Source organism: Marmota monax, unplaced genomic scaffold (genome assembly GCF_021218885.2).
Source record: "Marmota monax isolate L192 unplaced genomic scaffold, Marmota_monax_Labrador192_F-V1.1 WCK01_AAM20220418_F8-fsc00253, whole genome shotgun sequence".
NCBI classification, from domain to species: Eukaryota; Metazoa; Chordata; class Mammalia; order Rodentia; family Sciuridae; genus Marmota; species Marmota monax.
The window spans coordinates 1371609-1386974 of record NW_026695237.1 but is presented as its reverse complement, the minus strand read 5'-3'; positions in this window follow the sequence as shown (position 1 = coordinate 1386974).

Sequence of the window (15366 nt, the reverse complement as noted above, 5' to 3'; positions counted from 1 at the left end):
CAATTAGTAGAATTTGAAATTAAAAACACCACTTACATTAGCTCTCCCAAATGAAATACTAAGGCATAAATCTAACAGAATATCTGTATTCAAGATAGATATTAAGTAAGACTGTAAAACTCTGATGAAAAAAATCAAAGAACTAAATAAATGAAGATATAAGGTATTATATGTTCATGGATAGGAGGACTCAGTATTATTAAGATGTTAGTTCTTCCCAACTTGATCTATGGATTCAAAGCAATCTTTTCGTGTTGTTTGTGTGTTTGTTTTTAGGTTTTGGGGATTTTGGTTTGGTGGTTTTGTTTGTTTGTTTGTTTTAAATTATTTAAAAATATTTTTTAGTTGTAAATGGACACAATACCTTTATTTTATTTATTTTTATGTGGTGCTGAGGATAGAACCCACTGCCTCATATACGTTCTACCACTGAGCCACAATCCCAGCCCAACAATTGTCTTTTCAATAAGTTGTGATGAAACAATTGGCCATCCACATAAAAAAAAAATTAATTTAGCCAGCTATGGTGGCACAAGCCTACAATCCCAGCAACTTGCAAGGCTAAGACAGGACAATCACAAATTTGAGGCCAGCATTGGCAACTTAATAAAACACTGTCTCAAAATAAAATAAAAGGGGTTGGGTGTAGCTCAGTGTAAATTACTACTGGGTTAAATCTCCAGTGTTACAAAAAGAAGGTAGGGAGAGAGGAAGGAAGGGAATAAGGAAAGATTGAGGATTTCATGAAAATTAAAATTTGCTTGCTCTGTGAAAGACAATGCCAAAGAACGAGTAGAAGAACCAGAATGGAAGACAATATTTGCAAAAGACACTTCTGATAAAGGGCCGTTACCCAAAATAGAACTCTTATAACTCAACAATAAGCAAACAACCATCTTAAAAAATTGGCCAAAAATGCTGGGTGCAATGGTGCACACCTGTAATCCCAGCTACTTGGGCAGCCGAGACAAGAGAATTGAAAGTTTAAGTCCAGCCTCAGCAATTTAGCAAGGTGCAGTCTCCAAATAAACATAAAAAGGGCTGGGGGTGTAACTCAGTGGTAAATCACCCTGGGTTCAAATCTCAGAACAACAACAACAAGAAAAAATTGGCCAAGACCTTCACAGACACCTAATCAAGGAAAATATACATATGACAAATAAGCATATAAAAAGATGCTCTATCAGGGCGTGGTGGTGCATGCCTGTAATCCCAGCAACTCGGGAGTCTAAGGCAGGAAGATTGCAAGTTCAAAGCCAGCCTCAGCAATATAGCAAGGCCCAGTCTCAAAATTAAAAAAAAAAAAAAAAAGGAGCTAGGGAGCTGGGGATGTGGCTCAATGGTTAAGTGCCCCTGGGTTCTACCCCTAATGCCCACCCCACAAAATGCTCCACATCATATTCATCAGAAAAATGCAAATTAAAACAATGAAATATTACTACAAACCTATTAGTATAGCCAAAATCTTGAAACCTGATAACACCAATACCACCAAAAGCTGGTGAGAGTGTGGAACACAAAAAACTTTTATTCACTGATGGTACGAATACACAATTGCTGGTACAGCCTCTTTTAGAAGACAGTTTGGTGGCTTCTTAAAAACCTAGACATATGATCTAGAAATCATGCTCCTTGTTATTTATACAAAGGAGATGAAAACATATGTCCACCCAACCACATACACATGGATGTTTATAGCAGTTTTATTCATAATTGCCAAAACTTGGAAGCAATCAAGATGTCCTTTGTAAGGTGAGTGACTAAATATACCATGGTACATGGAAACAATAGAATATTATTTGCTGCTAAAAGAAATGAAAAGCCATGAGAACACATGGAAGAAACTTAAGTGCATATTACTAAGTGAAAGAAGCCAATCTGAAAAGGTTGCAGGGCTGGGGATACAGCTCAGTAATAGAGTGCTTGCCTAGCACACACAAGGTCCTGGATTCAACACCCAGCATGGGGGCAGGAAGGGAGGCTACAGTGACTGCTAACAGTGGGGAATGAATAGGCAGCAGAACATAGATGATTTTTAGAGCAGTGAAAATATTCTGTATTTTACTATAATGATACCCATAGAATGTACAATGCCAAGAGTGAACCCTAATGTCAACTAGAGACTTTGGATGATAATGATGTGTCAGTGTAGGTTCATCAGTTGTAACAAATACATGACTCCAGTGGGAGATGTCGATAACAGGGGAAGCTGGGCATGTGTAAGGACAGGGGCAATATGGGAAATCTGTCACTTTCTTTTTTTTTTTTTCTTACTGGGATTGAATCCAGGGATTGCTTTACCACTGAATCCTTTTTATTTTGAGACAAGGTCTCACTAACTTGACCTCAAACTTGTCATTCTCCTGCCTCAGCCTTTCGGGTAGCTGGAATTATAGTTGTGCACCACTATTCCTGGACTTTCCTCAGTTTTTCTATAAATCTAAAACAACAACAGTTGTTTTTTATTATTATTATTATTATTATTATTATTATTATTATTATTATTATTTTTTGTGTGTGGTGCTGGGGATTGAACCCAGGGCCTTGTACATGCGAGGCAAGCACTCTACCAACTGAGCTATATTCCCAGCCCCCCTTCTATGCTGGGAGCTGGAGACAATCCTGCATTCTAATAGGGAAGGCAGACTATAAACAGATATAATATGTCCAAGGCACTGAATGCTAAGAAGAAAAATAAACCAGGAAAAAGGGACAGGGCAGGAATGTGATATTTTAAATTTGGTGGCCAGAGAAACCTTTTCTATTGAAGCGAGGATTAAGCCCTGTGGCTATCTGGAAAGAGTATAACAGGCAGAGGAACTGGAGAGTGCAAAGGCCCTGAGGCAGGAGCATGCTGGGTTGTGGGAGGAATAGCAAGACAACCAATGTGGCTCAAGCTGGGTAAGCGAAAAAGAGAGAATAATAAGACAAAGATAAGAGAGGGAATCAAGAGCCAGGTCATAAGGAGCCTTATATACCTTGGCAAAGACTTTGGATTTCTCCTTGAGTGAGAATGAAAACCATGGAGGCTTTGGAGCCCAAAGTAATGTAAGCCAATTTAGGTCTGAAAATCTCACTCTGGCTGCAGTGTGGAGGCTGGTCAGGGGGAGGTAAGGGTAGAGAAAGGAGATCAGGTAAAGGATATTTGCAAGAGAGAGGTGATGTGACTTGTATGGTATAGTTGTAAAAGTGAGAAGACAGTTGACTTGGAGATATAGTCTAAAGGTATAGACAGGAGGGTCTGCTGACAGTGTGACAGGAAAGGGCCAAAACTACCTCCAAGGTTTTTAGCTTGCATCACTGGAAGAATGGAGTTGCCCTTTACTAAAATGAGGAATAGGAGAAAAGCAGATCTGAGGGAACAATCACCAGTTGTTTTAGATCTTTCAAGTGAAGAAATACCTATTTGAAGCCAGGCATGGTGGTGCACCTGTATCACAGCTATATAGGCTGAAGTAGGGAGGATCAGAAGTTCAAGGCCAGCCTGGCCTTGAACTCTGTCTCAAAATATAAAAAGGGGCCAGGGGTTGTGGTTCAGTGGTGGAGCGCTTGCCTTGCATGCGTGAGGCCCTGGGTTCGATCCTCAGTGCCACATAAAAATAAACAAAAATAGGGCTGGGGATGTGGCTCAAGCGGTAGCACGCTAGCCTCGCCTGGCATGCGTGCGGCCCAGGTTCAATCCTCAGCACCACATACAAACAAAGATGTTGTCCGCCGAAAACTAAAAAAAAAATAAATATTAAAATTCTCGGGCTGGGGCTGTAGTTCAGTGGTACAGCACTTGCCTAGCATGTGCGAGGCACTGGGTTTGATTCTCAGCACCATGTATAAATAAATGAACAAAATAAAGGCCCATCAACAACTTAAAAACATTTAAAAAATAAATAAATAAAAAAATAAACAAAAATAAAGATATTGTGTTCACATACAACTAAAATTTTTTTAAATAAATAAAAATAAAAAGGGCTGGGGATGTAGCTCAGTTCCTGTGTTTAATCCCCAATAAAATACACATACACAAAAAGAAAGCAATAAGCCAGGTGTGGTGGTACACGCCTGTCATCCCAGCAGCTTGGGAGGTGGAGGCAGGAGGATCGTGAGTTCAAAGCCAACCTCAGCAAAAGTGAGGTGCTAAGCAACTCAGTGAGACCCTATCTCTAAATAAAAAATAGGGCTGGGGATGTGGCTCAGTGGCCCCTGATTTCAATACTCAGTATAAAAAAAGAGAAAGAAATGCCTATTTCATCTCTCTCTCTCTTTCTTTTTTTGGTACTGCAGGGGCACTTCACTCCTGAACTACACCCCCCAACCCTTTTTATTTTCTATTTCAAGATAGATTTTCATTAAGTTGCTGAAAGTCTCCCTAAATTGTTAAGATTAACCTTGAACTTGTGATACTCCTGCCTCAGCCTCCAGAGCTGCTGGGATTACAGGCATGTGCCACTGCACCCAGCCCTATTTCATCTCTTGAATGGAGGTGTCCGTTTGAAATAATAGTAGATATGACTCTTCTAAGGAATAATCAACATTTACATATGCTTTGGAGCTATTAATATTCCCATACATTTTTCTTTTTTAAATATTTATTTTTTAATTTTAAGTAGACACAATATCTTTTATTTTTTATTTTTATGTGGTGCTGAGAAACGAACCCAGTGCCTCACGCATGCTAGGCGAGCGCACCACCCTTGAACCACATCCCCAGCACCCCCATACATGTTTTCTATTCAACATCACCCAACTAAGGTAATTTGTATTCTTTCCATTTTACAGAGAGGGAAGCTAGAGATTCAGAAATGTTCTGCACAAAAGAACAAGTTTCTGGATGCTACCATATACAGAGAGACAACAGCCAATTTTGAATAATAGCAGCAATCAATAAAAAGACCACCATTATCTCAAGTTTGTCAGTTAGGAAGACCACCAACTCCCCATCCCTGTCCCCAGCCCTGACTGCAGAGAAGAACAAGTGGGGAATTCTTAGACAGATCACATTCCCCACTGTCTGCTTTCTGCTACTATAATGAATATTTGAGCTTATCAACTTATAAAGGAAAAAAAAAAGTTCATTTAGGCTCATAGTTTTAGAGGTTTCAGTCTGTGATTGGTCCCATTGCTTGGGTCTGTGGCAGCATATCATGGTAGAAACACATGGCAGAACATATCGGCTCATCTCATGACATAAAGTGAAAGAGGAGAAGAAGGGGCCTAGGCCCCCACTATCCCCTTCAATGGTATGCTCCCAATGATCTATAGACCTCCTGCTAGACCCCACCTCTTAAAGGCTCCACCAACCTCCCAATAGTGATAATCTGAGGATCAAGCCTTTTCTTTCTCTCTCTCTCTATTTTTTTTTTTTTTTTTGATGGTGCTGGGGATCAAACCCACGACCTTTCACATACTAGACACATGCTTTGCCACTGAGCTAAACCCCAGTCCTGGGACCAATTCTTTTGGGACCAGGCCTTTTGGAGGACATTTCAGATCCAAACTATAACACCCACCTTCTATTCAAGCTCTCCAGGGGCCTGGCCAGGTCTTGCTTCCCCAGAAACAGGTATAATCTAAGAGTTCTGAAGGGAAGTTTGAGATGATATTTAAAAATAAGTATTAGGGAACTAGGCATAGTGGTACATACTTGTAATCCCAGCGGCCCAAGAGGCAGGAGGATCATAAATTCAAAGCTAGCCTCTGTAATTGATGGAGGCCCTATGCAACTTAGAGAAATCCTGTCTCAAAATAAAATATAAAAAGGGCTGAGGATGTGGCTCAGTGGTTAAGGGCCTCAGGGTTCAATCCCAGGTACTAAAATAAAAAGTATTAGAGCTGGGGGATGTAGCTTAATGGTAGTATGCTTGCCTAGCATGTACAGGGCCTTTGGTTTGATACCCAGAATTACAAAAATTACAAAAGAAAAAACATTCAAAATAAATCTTAAATACCAAATGGAGATGATGCTTATGAGACTTTGTTTTGCTTTGTTTTTAGTGATGCTATAGCTCAAATCCAGAGCCTTGTGCATATTAGGCAAGTGCTGTAGAATTGAGTTACATTTCCAGCCCCATTTAATTTTAATTTTTATTTATTTTTTAAAAATACATATATTTAGTTGTAGATCGATACAATACCTTTATTTTATTTATTTTTATGTGGTGCTGATGATCTAACCCAGTGCCTCACAGGTGCCAGGTAAGCACTCTACCACTGAGCCACAACCTAAGCCCCCCATTTCATTTTTAAATGGCTACGTATTAACAAGCCATTTAGGCTACTTCCACATTTTGCAAACATTATTGTGTATTATGCTGTTTAGCATCACTTTGTTAGATAGCTTCCTGCCAGTAGAATTACTACTTTAAAGGAGGTGGATATTTTTAAAAATATTTTTGCTAGTTATTGATGCACCTTTACTTTATATTTATATTTATATGTGGTGCTGAGAATCAAACCCAGTGCCTCACACATACTAGGCAAGTGCTCTACCACTGAGCCATAACCCCAGTCCCAATGCGGTGGATATTTTTAAGATTGATAAATTCTAACAAATTCTTTTCCAAAAAGTTCTACTATCAGCATAAGAGTGAGCCTTGAAAGTAAGATATTCAGACTCTAAATCTTGGGATTTTCATTCTGTGCTAAATCTGTGAGCCTCCATTTTCTTATCTGTGAAATGGAGATGACTGTACTTATCATGGTCATAAGAATTAGAGGTGTTTGCTAAGAAAAAAAAAGTAGTTGTTATTACAATGAGATGAGATAAAGATTTTTATCTGAAAAGCTGACTGTAGGATTCCTCTTGGGAAACTGTCTTTGCTCAGGAAATGCCTTAATAGTATGTTCTGATATGAAAAGAAAAATGGATTCTTGTTCTTCCTTTTCTCTACTCCAGATAGTTCAGAGTTAGAGATAAGTACTACTGAAAATATAGTGAGAGGAATTTTGATTCTTGGGTATAGGGTCGGGTAAACCCAAGGATGAAGGAAATAAGGGAGCCAATAAAGTAAGGAAGCAGCAGGGGTGAGTGAGAATGACCAGCTACCCAAAGGGACTCTGAAGAACAGTCTAGCCAGGGAGATATTCCCTAGGACAGGAATGATGGAAGGACTAGAACATTCGGTGTGTCTGTACTGGCTATGAGTTAAACCTCTCCCTTTAACACCTCAAATTTGGGTACATACTGATTTCAGAGAAAATAAAGAAAAAGTTCTGTGTGTTCCATGTCTGGGCTGATGCCAATAGAAAAAAAGTGACCATATATAAATGTGAGAGGGAATTCTACTAAAGTAAAAAAATTAGAAAAAAAAAAAAAAAAAAGGAGTCCTTGAACTCCTTGGAATATTAGAGGAGACACCTTCCTCCCTTTGTGGGATGAGCCACAACCATTCTAGAGAAATTAGTATTGAGAAGGATGATCCCATAAAGGGGAGGTCAGGAGGGCAGAAGCTCAGGCTGCTGATATTAAATAGTAGTTTGAGGAAATGTGAAAGCCACAAGGATTGTGACTTCCATAGATGAGGCCTAATTGGGGTTCCCAGATGCTTCTTATTTATTTACATAGTTAAAAGCATTTATAAATACTTTCAGGCTGGGCATGGTGGCACACACCTATAATCCTAGCAACTCAGGAGGTTGAAGCAGGAGGATTGCAAGTTAGAGGCTAGCCTCAATAACTAAGTAACTTAGCAAGGCCCTGTCTCAAAAAATAAAAAGGGCTGGGGATGTGACTCAGTGGCTAAGCGCCCTGGGTTCAATCCCTGGTACCCATCCCCCACAGTTTTCAGGACCTGGTGTGGGATGAGACCTGGGAAGGGGCCCCAAATAGCTAATGCCCTCTTATCCTGGGTTCTACCTCTCTCCAGTGACCTAGCCTAATCTTTGCTCCTGTATTCTGGTCCTGGCTTTACAAAGAAGTTCTGAGGGGCAGGGCTGTGTTTTTGTGAAATACAACCTTGAATTAAGGCAGATACAGTAGGTGCTAACTCAAAGTGGCCCACACCTTAAACATGGTCTATCCTGCCCAGCCCTTCACAGTCTTATGACTAGCTAATTTTTTCCAGAAGCTCCTACAATTTGGCATGGCTCTTTCTCCCTTGGTGGAATGTTTTTTTCACTTTAAATGTCAGCTGGGCATTTGAACTTCAAGGGCAAGTTTGTCCTCCCTCTGTAAGTTCCCCTTCACCTCCCTAACCATGCCTACATATCCAAGTCCTAAGCATGCTCCAGGGTCCTACTCTAAAGTCACCAACCTCTCAGTCCTGGGTGGCATCTCAACTTTCACCATAACATTAATTTTCCCACACCTCACATCACATTCTTTCTTGAATTATAGACATTTATTTTTGTATATGTCTCATATCCTGTACTATTTTTTAATGCCAAAGCTCCTTGAAATTGGGCATTAAGTCTCAGCACATAGTAGCCTCTCAGGAAAGAATATCTGAACCAGCACAATAGCACATGTCTATAATTCCAGTGACTTCCAAAGGCTAAGGCAAGAGGATCATAAGTTCAAGGCCAGCCTAGGCAACCTAGTGTGACCCTGCCTCAAAAGAAAGACTTTTTAAATGGACTGGGGAGGTAGCTCAATGATAGGGTGCCCCTGTGTTCAATCCTCAGTACTAGAAGAAATTTAAAAAAAAAAATCTATTGAATGAATTAGTGGCTGCTAAGTGCCAGGCACCATTCTAGGTAATGGGAATAGAGAGATGAATTACATTTGCATGAACCCCATTTGCAAAGAAATGTGGTGTCTTGTGGGGAGAGAGATCCATAATAAGATAATGCAGGGGCTGGGGATATAGCTCAGTGGTAGAGCACTTGTCTTTGCATGCACAAAGCCCCCCCCCCCTCAATCTCCAGCACCACATACATACATACATATACACACAAACAAACAAATAAATGGATAATGCAAAATTGGAAATAAATGCAGAACAGAACAGTGAGATGGCACAGAGTCAATTCTGGATTTGAGTCTTGGCTATGCCCTTCATAGCCATGTGACACTAGCAGTCACTTGACTTCTCTGGGTCTCAGAATAAAATAGTACCTATTTCATAGAGTTATTGATATATATAAGGCCCTGGCACCATACTTGGCCCATAGTGAGCTGATACATGCCAGCTATCTTGCAGGGGTGGACAGGGAAAGCTCTTGAATAAACAAGGGGCAATCTGATCTGAGCTTCTGAATCAGAGTTGCCCAGGTAGACATGAGAAGAACTTTAAGGGAAGGGAACTACATGAATAAGAAAATAGTTTATCATCACCCAAAGAAAAGCTTTACAAAAAATTAAAAACAGCTGGGGTTGCAACTTAGTGGTAGAGTGCTTGTCTAGCATGTGTGAGGCACTGGGTTTGATTTTCAGCATCGCATATAAATAAATAAATTAAAGGTCCATCAACAGCTAAAAAAAAATATTTAAAAAAATTAAATACAGGCTCTACTGCTCAGGAAGTTTGTGCTCCTTGACATAGGCACCAAAATATTCAGCAGGCTCAAGGCAAAGCTATGATTCAAAAGGAGAGAATACCAGAAGAGAATGACCTTGGGCTGTGGTTGTAGCTCAGTGGTAGAGTGCTTGCCTACCATGTGTAAGGCACTGGGTTCATGAGTGAGGCACTGGGTTCTATCCTCAGCACCACATAAAAATAAATAAATAAATAAATAAAGGTATTGTATCCATCTACAACTGAGAGAGAGAGAGAGAGAGAGAGAGAGAGAGAGAGAGAGAGAGAGAGAGAGAGAGAGAGAGAGAGAATGAATAATCATATAGTCTCAAGACTGCCACAGGCTTTGACCTCTGCCTGGTATAGACTGGCTATGGGCTAGGTACCAGTTTTCGGAGAGCAGTACACTCCTCCATGAAGGAAAAAGTTATTTTCCTGGTGTGACCATTCACATTGATACAAAGAAGCTTTATTCAGAGGCTCCTACCTCAGCCCAACCCTGTCCTCATAGCAAACTTGTTTTGTTAGGATGGATTAGTCTCTTAGATAAATATTTGACATTTCCTTTCACAGCAGTTTAATAAGAGATACAGATGCAGACATTAATCATTCTGCCCTCCCCCTCCCATGTCATACCATCTTATAGGCACCCTCTACTCCTGGAGAAGTGCAGGGGAGGGCGAACAGCCATGGGAGAGGGGAGAGGTGGGATGTGTAAGGACTAGAATTTGGAGGCCTTGCTGCCAGGTGCTCAATAGCCAGGCATGATTAAGTAAACTGGAGAGAATCTCACTAGCCTCTTTCCTTCAAGGGCCTGGAGGGATTTGCAAGATTCTGGTGATAGCTTTTCTAAGTTTTAGGTACCTATAGGGTGCATGCTAACCATTGTCATTCAAAGTAGGAGAGGGTGAAATTTCCTCCTGCAAAGGGAAGAAGCTATGAAATTCTGAACTTACTTCCTAAACTGGCAGCCTCCATTTTTCTCTGGTGCCTTAGAGAACAACCATTTTAGGAATTACAGAAAGCAGAGGTAGGTAAGCACCCAGAAAGAACCAGACAGACATTACAGACATTCAGTCAGTAGCTCATTTACTGAGCCATCCTCCCCTCCCTCCTTCTGCCAGCTCCTTGCTTACCCTCTTCCCTCTGTCCCCGCCCTCAAAAAGACATTAATGAAAACAAAGTGAGACAGTGTGGTGGTGCATGCCTGTAATCCTCACTACTCAGGATGCTGAGGCAGGTGAATCACAGGTTGGAGGCCAGTCTGGGTCATTTAGTGAGACCTTGTCTAAAAATTTAAAAATAAATAAATGGTACACACCTGTCATCCCAGCAACTTGGGAGGCTGAGACAGGAGGATCACAAATTTGAGGTTAGCCTCAGAAATTTAGCAAGGCCCTGAGCAACTTAGCAAGACCCTGTCTCAAAATAAAAAATAAGGGGCTGGGGATGTGGCTCAAGCGGTAGCGTGCTCGCCTGGCATGCGTGCGGCCCGGGTTCGATCCTCAGCACCACATACAAACAAAGATGTTGTGTCCGCCGAAAACTAAAAAATAAATATTAAAAAAAAAAAAAGTCAAAATAAAAAATAAAAGTGGCTGAGGGACTGGGGTTTTGGCTCAGTGGTAGAGCGCACGATTAGCATGTTCAAGGCCCTGGGTTTGATCCTCAGCACCACATATAAATAAATAAATAAAATAAAGGCATGTGTCAACTATAACTACAAAATATTTTTTTAAAAAAGTGGCTGGGGATGTGGCTCAGTGGTAAAGCACCTCTGGAGTCAATCCTCAGTTTCAAAAATAAATAAATAAACATGCAAAACAAACAAATAAGGCCAAGGATATAGTTTAGTGAGCGATAGAGCACCCCTAGGTTAAACCCCCAGTACGGGTGGGAAAAAAAACCCAAACCAGAAAACAGTGTAGAAAGTCAATTGGGCAGGCAGTTTAGTTCTGAACACACTAGACGCTTTTTGTGTGTGGGCTTTGGAGTTCCTTAGAATGCCCTTGGCTGGGGGACATGGCATTGCACTCTGCGTGGATCAATGAATAGACTGGCAGACCAAGAAATCACAAGCTCTAGGTGTCAGATCAATTTAACTCACATAAACTGTGAGCCTGTGGGAGGCTGGAACCCAAGTCTGAGTGAAGCCCAAGATCTAAAACCAGGGGAGGGCCTACAGAAGCAGCAGAGAAGCCAGGTTTGTGGATGGTTTGCACACAGTAGCCTATGGACCAGATCTAACCCTCCCACATTCTGTGAGCTAAGAACAGTTTTTACAGTTTTCATGTAATAGTTGAAAAAAATCAAAAGGATAATATTTTGTACCATATAAAAATTCTATGAAATTCAGTTTTCAGTATCCATCAGTGAAATTTTACCAGAACATAGTCACGTCCATTCACTTATGTATTGTCTGTGCCTGGCTGCTCTTGCACCACAACTGCAGAGTTGAGTACCTGTGTCAGAGACAAAGATGTTTACTTTCTAGCTCTTTACAGAAAGTTTGCTGGGTTGGGGATGTGGCTCAGTGGTACAGCACTTGCCTGTCATGCATGAGGCCCTGCGTTTGATCCCAAGCACTACAAAGAAAAAGAAAAAAAAAAAAACAACTTCGCTGACTCCTGCTCTTTTTCACTCTTTCCATAACAATGAGGATGTGATTGGCTTAAAGAGAAAGTGTAGGTGAAACAAAATGGAGCTTACAAGTGTTTCCTAATATGCTTTAACAAGTATCAGCTCATTTGTCCTCACAACATAAGGAGTGAGGATAAGAACTGTCATTTTCTATGGAGGAAACAAAGGCATTTGCCAAAATGGTGGAGTTAGAAAGTGGTGGTGCCAGGGCCTGCACCAGGCTGGTTGTCTCCTGAGGCCACCCATGAGCCAGGGCAGAGTGATGATGACCTGGAGAAGTGGGCACGCAGTACTGCAGATCAGTAGTTGATCTAAGAAAGGCTGTGAAAAAGGTAAGACTTAGACACTTAAAGCCTTCCATGGAATATATATACTATGTTTAGGGTTGGGAATCTAATGATATTTTCTGAGGATGAGAGGAGTTGTGCATGAGAACTCCAGTTAGCTAGGACAGTTGGGGACAAGCCATGGCAGTCCCCTGTGAAGGGTGGAAGTGAAGAAAGACCCTACACCTGGACTGCTGGGCTCAGATTCTCACTGAGCTGCCTACAGCTGTGTTTGGGGAAAGTTGCTTAGTTATAAAAATATTGTCTGCCTTGGTGGGCAAATGTAAACACACATAAAGAAGGGGGCCTGATACCCTTCACTCGACTATGTGTGTCATTATTATGGTTACTGTTATTAGGAATACTTTATTGTTATGAGCTTATCAAAAAGGCCTGATACATAAAAAATAAAAATACAAGTGGAGACCTGTGCTTGGGAATACCAAGTGGGAAGCATGGGGGAAATCCAGAGGAAGCGAGCTTATATGTGCAGTTGGTTTTGGGGTTCCCCAAGGCCACAAAGAGAAGGAATGAAGAGGGCCAAAGTAAAGACTTAAATTTATTCACCCTTGGGAAGCCTGGCTTTGTACCCAGCTCCTGATACATATTATTAAGCTTTATTCTTTTCTGTCATCTCCACTTTAGACAAAGAAGCCCAGGCTTGGAGTACAGCTAGAATTGTAAAAAGTATCTCAAGAAAGTATATCCTGAGACTGGCCACAGCCCGACCTGCTAGGTCCTGGGTCCCATCTACTCTTAGCTATCAGTGGCCATATTTCTCTGCAGATAATGTTCACAAGGTTCCCTTATACAACTGGGCCTCCCTTACCTGTACAGGGACAGAGATGGTAGTCACTGCCACATAAGGTGAGTGCTGTGCCCCAGTCTTGGTGTATTCTTGGCCCAGGCCCTTGAGCAGAGGCAAGTTTGCCTTCATTTCACTGTGACTCAGGAATGCTTGGGGTAGAATCCAAGTTACCCCAGAGGGTCAGTCTTAAGGATGAAAATCTTGCTTACAGGGTTTCTGGGCCCTTCCTCTGACCCTCGGTGGCTTTTTTCTGCTGCACTGCTCAGACCCTCTTTCTTGGGATGTGGCAGAATAAGAGCCTCTTCCATGCTGAGAATAGCATGGGGTACTTACGTGTGCATTAAGGAACTATCACTGGGATCTTGGGAATACAGTCTGGAGTCAAGACAGACCTGAGTTTGAATCCTGGCTCTGCCACTTACTATGTGACCCAAAGGAAATGTTTCCATCTCTTAGAGTCTGTTTATCATCTGGAAGGTGATGCTGAGAGTTAGGTACAAAGTCTGTTTGCCCATGAAAATGGTATCTGATAGTCTTCCCAGCTTGTCTTACTGATGAAGAAACAGGCTCAGGGATTTGCCCAAGGTTGATAGTGAGCAGATGGAACTGAGAAGTCAAAACTCAGGTTCTCTACTCTACACCATGTGCAAAACTCATTACCCTTTACGCATCCATGTTCTGCCCAGCTTTTCTTCCTGTGTCATGGAGAATAGAGAGGATGGGAGGAATGCTGGGCACCTCTACTTGCTGCTTAAGCCTCCAGGTGAGTCATGTTTTGGAAAGGGCTTGCTGCTTACTTTACTCTTCCTCTCCTGCCATGACAGATACTCCTTTTTAACTATAGTCCCTACCAGGGGTGTCCAGAAGGCAGGACTAAGAATGTCTTCCGAAGGAGTTGAGACCAGCCCAGTCAAATCCCTGGCTCAAGGCCAGGTTCTCTTACCAACCAGCAGGTGTGATAAGTTGGCAGATTCTATGGTGGTCACAAAACCACATGTCCACAGGACCTTGGCATTCTAGGGTCAAGCTTTTCTTTGCTAACTGACACCACATGGCCTACACCTCTCCTCACAGTATAACAACTTACCCAAGATTTTTTTTTAATATATATATTTTAGATGTTGATGGACCTTTATTTTATTCATTTATTTATATGTGGTGCTGAGAATCAAACCCAGGGCCTCACACATGCTAGACAAGTGCTCTACCACTGAGCCACAACTCCAGCCCATTACCCAAGATTTTGTGTAAATGGATGAAAATTTTTTAAAGCAGTTGGGAGTCTGCCTTTAAGCCAGAACAATGTGACTACTGGTATTAATGTGGGTCTAAGTAAGTTTATATTTTGTTCCTCCTGGTCTATGTTTATTTTTCTCTCTCTTTGATCGCTGTTTTCTTTTTGTTTAGAAATTAAATATTGTTTCTATTCATTTAAAGGTTTCCCTCTTTGAGATTTTCTAAGCTATCCAGGATGCCTTAAGTCTGCCTGTCCCTTAATCCTGATTCTTGCTCCCATTAATTTTCTGTCATGCTTATTTCTTGCCCTGTTTGCTGTACTCTCTCCCACTTTCCTTCATACATTCATCACTAATGATGCCACAACCTTTTGTGTAACATCAAGTTGCAAAGTCTAGAGCCCCTTGGTCTTGAGGATTTTCTTCCTGCCTATGTCCCTTCTTAGTTCCTAGCTGGTTGCTGTATTGAGTCCCCTCTCTAGGTCTTCTCTCCCAAAGGCCTAATATCTGCCTCACACCTTCCTCAACTAGCCTACCTACCCTCCTCTATTACTATCCCCTCACCTTGCCCACTTTTTCCCCTTGTACGCCAGCTTTTCTTCATATTTACAGACTCATACAGACTCATATTTAAATCTGCTTGTCAACTGTCTTTCCCATTAAATTCCACAGATGTATCTTGTTCAGCACAGGGCCTAAAACCCTGCCTGGCACACAAGCAGTACAGACAAGTAGTAATATTTGTTTTTACAAAATTGGATGCAGCTAAGTCTTCAGTGGGAACATCCACTTAATAGTCCCAGTGGACTTCGTACAGTGAAGAAGAGAAGTATCTTGGGATCCTGTCCACACTCCAGATACAGGGGTGTAGACTGCTCATCTCCAGGTCCCAAAGACCGCCCCCGCCC